This window comes from Neolamprologus brichardi, chromosome 23 (assembly GCF_056152115.1).
Source record: "Neolamprologus brichardi isolate AB-2024 chromosome 23, ASM5615211v1, whole genome shotgun sequence".
Lineage (NCBI taxonomy): Eukaryota > Metazoa > Chordata > Actinopteri > Cichliformes > Cichlidae > Neolamprologus > Neolamprologus brichardi.
In genome coordinates, this window is record NC_142125.1 from 26,550,643 (window position 1) to 26,555,849 (window position 5,207).

Here is a 5,207-nt window from a genome sequence, read left to right on the forward strand (position 1 = left end):
AAATTGCATCTTTATGTTCTTCAGTGGTGATTCAGTAACGCTCTGTTAGTCAAGGTTATCAAAGCGCTCCCTGCAATCCAGTCCTGGCCATTGGAAACATTTATTTACTCTACATTTGATTTATCCACAGTTCGTGTTCCATCATAATAGTACCACAGAACAAGACCAAGTGTGTGTTTCACTTAAATTTCTGCTGTTGTATTATAGCTATAATAGCAGATTAGTTGTTAGCAAATAAATGAATTATCAATAGTAATTTTCCAAACAGGCACATTGCAAGTATTTACAATAGGAGTTTGCTCTGTGTGTATTTACAGTACATTGTGTGGCCCTCAGTTGTGTGTATCACAGCTGGGCTCATAGACTGTGACCAAAAATAGGGAGAAAACATAACTGTGCAAAGCACGCAGGCCCTGTGACAGAAATTATGGAATACAATGTGAAAGAAACCTCGCTGTAAAACTGATAAACTAGTCAGTGTAGGAGGGCTGGTGTCTGCAGGAAGGTGGAAGCATTTATAGAACATTTAGGGCCTGCAGAACAAAGCACAACTCAATAAACCCAAATGGAGAAACCTAGTGCCAAAGAGGTTGTCAAACATTAACATCCACCGGTCTGTAGTCTACAGTGACATCTTGTGGCCTTGGACTTGCCCGTAATACTCGTCTTTCACTTGAACAACATAAATGTTTGCACAGAAACAGAAATGTTACCTAAATTATCAATTTATAAAAATGTTGTGCACTATGTCAAACTCATTTCACATTAATTTCCATTTTTTTTCCCTCTGTAAAAAAACAAAACAAAAAAACAATCAAACAAACAAAAATCTTGATATTTCTATACTAGATAATGGAAAAAACAGGAACTTTTCTGTTGTTTAACTGTTTAATTACTTTGAAATATGAATGGTGAAGGAGAAGGTCTGTGCCAGCAGGAAAACCTGTAAAATGTATTAAAATACACTTAAGTTCAAAATTTATTCACTTCTTCTAAACATTTTCCAATGTCGTCCAGTGGGCCGGATTTGAAGCTTTCCTAGGCCCCTCTTTTGGCCCTTGGGCCTTATGTCTGACACGTCTGCAGTGCAACCTTTTAATACTACTGAATTAATTTCAATGGGTGCTATTTGTAGATGGATGCAACCTGCTGGTTCAACCTCTAGAGGGTGCTGCTGTTTAGGAAACAGGATTTGGTTTAAAGCTGCAGGACGTGTAAGGTCACTGGCCTTCACATGAACGAGTTTCTTCCACTTTGAATAGATGCCTCACAGCCTGCAGCTAATGTTCTGTTTTCTGCCAATTATGACAGGAGAAAGCAGCAATTCCTCAGATTTGAGAGGATTGAACCAGAAGAGGAATACATATTTTAAAAAATCATCTTTAGAAAAAAGTTACATGGACTTAAAAAAACGTTAATGGGTTATTTGGTAAAAACAGCTGACGTTAGATCGATAGATGTTGCGCTTCTTTGCCGACAGCGGCGATTCTTGATGCTAACATGTGGAAAATAGCATCACTGCCTTCAGAAACATTAAATCTGCTCTCGTAGGTAATGTGAGGCCGCCCTGCTGCCTTCGTCCCGTCTCTCTGCTCTACAATCTGGTCAAAGCTTAAACTGATTGCCGGATTTGAGATTGAGAGAAAAGCTGGTCGAACCAAATAGGTGATGACCCCAAATTCTTATTTCTCCCTCCCCCACCGCCTCCCCAGCGCTCCTCGCCCACCCCTCCAGATAGACCCTATTTCATTTTTCATCATTTTCACCCCCCCAACCCCCCTCCTCTCGTGCTCCATCCGAGATGAAGATTTGGCTCTGCTCATCCATCCGGCCCCCGTGCAACCACAGTAATTCAATTTTTCCAATCTTTCTAATCTAAAGATTTGGTTTTCATTTTTCTAATACTATCAAGGCCAAAGGGAAAGGGTGGGGGTGAGGATGTGGTGGTGGGTGCACAGCTCGGGCCCCATTTATGAATATTGCAACCTTGTTTTACTTCTTGCTTGATTACTAAGAGACTTTGTCGAACTTGTCCCTCCCCCACTCTTTATCTCTATTCTCTCTTTGTCATAATGTCACTCTTAGAACATCATCTTTTTCTTTTTCCACTCTTTTTTTTTGGTTTGCTTTCTCTTTTTCTTTTTTTATCTCTCTTTCCTTTCTGTCCCCCTCGAGTCATACCCGAAGTCCTAAATCATTACGATTATTTGGCTGTAGGAGGGGCAGCGGAGCGTATGGGGAAATTGTTAAATCCATGATGGATTACGATGTCCAGATTGTCGTTCTGAATTAAAGAAAACAATAAGGAATATATGAAAAAGAAATATAAAAAAACAATCATAAGTAGATTTAGTTCTCAAGGAGAAACTGTGTTATAATGACAAGCCGGTGTCTGGGGTGGGGGGTGTGGCAGGACTGCATTCAATCACTGAATATCGTCTCGGCACGTCTTCTTAAAATCTTTTGCTGGTAACACACGGCCGGGGTTATCTGAGACCTGCGTCCACTCAATTTAGGCTCCCATCAGGAAGGCATGCGGTAGCCATCTTGTTTGTCAGTTTGTGTTACTGCCCTCTTCCTTCAACTACCTGGAGAGCAAAGGAGACTTGTAATAGCTCTATCTGCTGCAGTGTGTGCGGCTATCTGAGCTAACCACTCCTAATATTTAGTGGATTTCACTTTTTGGGTTGGCTCCAATTTTGCACATTTAAAAAACATCTCATTTATCTCAATGCAATATTAGTAAAGTTTCTCAAATTCCTGATGAATGTTTATCCAAAATTTGCAAAAAATCATAAAAGAAAAGGCCAAATAATATGCACTTCCACACACAGCTGCAGCTGCACAGACACAGCTGGATGATTTATTGAAAGGACACCAGTTAAACTTCTCCGTTGTGCCTCATGAGGACAAAGAAGAGTGTGATGTTCTTCAAAAAATCGAAGAACATCTGACCTCTGACGCTCTGACGCTGACGCTTGTAACAGTACATTCTGGTTAACGGGGACCAACAGGAGCAGCACTGAACTCTGATGAAGTAAATGGAAACAATTTTTGCGTGTGCGTTGTGTGCAAGCTCGTGGTCCAAAGATGGCGGGGAGAAGAGGGGGTACGTTTGAGGAAAAGTTGGATTTGCAAGAGGATGAGTATGCAGTCTCTGGGGAGATTATGTCCTTAAGTCACCAAATGCTAAAACTCGGATTAAATTTATGAAACAGTTTTTTTGTTAATTCCTGGCATGCAGTCTTATTTTGAGCGTCTCTGGAATTTGGTCTGTCTTTGTACTAGAAAAGTGCATTATTTAGCGGTTTGCTGCAATATAGAACTCGTTGTGTTTTGGTTTGTGTTACTACACTATAGTAGTACATCATCTGTTGTATCTGTACACTGCTTATTAACTTTATGTTGTAAGGTAAACATGAAACATACAATAATCAGAGCAAACCTTAGTTGGTCACACACTACAGCAGAGAGTCCCGATCAAAAACATCATGAAGAGAAATAGTGACATTATTGTGAGTAACAGGAGATTTTTGGCTTTCTAAGGCCTCTTACAATCAAGAAACACTTGTCACAAGTTACCTTACCAATGTTAAACCTGAAACATGGCTTTGCTGCCCTTAAGGCAACTTTTATGTGTTAACTGTCAAGAAACTGGAACTTTATAGATGAGTTTAACGATAAAATCGATTCTATCACAAGCTTCATATATTTTAACACTGCTTATTCAAAATGTTGACTTGAATGCAGTGTTTGTGTCTATGTAGGTCTCTCTAGAAGGAGACTGAAGGATAGGGTGGTGGTAATATAGGTATACTGTTTACATTGGTAACACAAATCATCCCATGGTCAAAGACTACATGGAAGCACATCATGTATTTATGCCCTTAAAGACACCAGTTATCCTGGTCTTAATGAAGACTTGGTCCACCCATGTTTTTGTGGTCAGTACCTTGGTCCTTTACTAGGTTACTAGTCTGGTGAGTGACTAGAGTTGAGCTGCTGTGCTGTGTGTTAAAAGTTGCTGTGGCTTCAGTGCATTTTTAGTTCTGTTTTATTAGCTCCTCCAAGGAGGTCATGCCTTTGGTAGCATTTGCTTGCGTCCGTGTCATCCTGTCTGTAAACACAATGGCTCAAAAAGTTTTGAAACTCATTTAAAACTATATTTCTTACTGCCAGTGTTTGTATTGACAGCATATAGGCATATAATCAACCGCGGTGCGAACGTGCGAGTCGAGAGGAAGGTGCTCTCTTCAGCGAAAATGACTTTCAACCGGTTGCTGTCCAGGGCTGTTTTCGTCAGCAGAGCTGGCTGCAGGTCTGCTTTCACAGGCTCCAAGCCTGATATGACCAACCCCAACTGGTTCAGGGGTCATGCTTTTGGAACATCTGCTTTCCTCTGGGGCTTGCTCTTCAAACAGCACAGCACAGACACTCATGAGTACAAAATGAGGAATGGCCTGGAATAACCTACAAAACTCACAGGAGGTTGTTGGTGCACATTTGTCTGCTTCTCCAAAAGTTGATTCTGTTCATCTGGACGTAGCGTTTTGTGGGAGAAACGTTTCGTCACTCATCCAAGTGACTTCTTCAGTCTCAGCTGACTGCAGGTTTCCCCAATCTTATAAACAGTACATTTGCATAATGACTGAAACCAGCCCACTGAAGGAACAATGGGCTGGGAGGTCAGTTCCTTAATCATAATTATGCAAATTCTCATGACCATTGATCAACAACCACTGACCAAAAACATTTGTCTGCTTCTTTCTGGTTTGTCTCATCCCCATTTCTCAATGTGGATTACGTGTAAATAAAAACATTTATCATGTGATAAATGGCTGTAGCTCAGGCGGTAGAGCAGGTCATCTACTAATCGGAAGGTTGGTGGTTTGATTCCTAGTCTGCATGCCAAGTATCCTTGGGCAAGATATTAACCCCAAATTGCTCTCCGATGCATCCATCGGAGTATGAATGTGTGTGAATGCTACTTAGAAAGCACTTAGATCAATGTGCTTGTGCAAATGGGTGTGAATGGGTGAATGCACAAGTTGTGTAAAGCGCTTTGAGTGCTCAGAAGAGTAGAAAAGCGCTATATAAGAGAAAAAAAGAAGAAGATAGGGAACGATAGATGGGGCCAAATAAGGTCAAATTTTCATAAAATGTATTTTATCTTTAAAGACTACATTTTTTTGTATTGGTAAAAAGGA

At 40.6% G+C, this 5,207-nt stretch overlaps 1 pseudogene; it reads left to right on the top strand.

Moving 5' to 3' along the window:
- Positions 1 to 4,212: 4,212 nt before the first annotated feature.
- Positions 4,213 to 4,492, top strand: LOC148096167 (NADH dehydrogenase [ubiquinone] 1 subunit C1, mitochondrial pseudogene; annotated as a pseudogene).
- Positions 4,493 to 5,207: the final 715 nt, after the last annotated feature.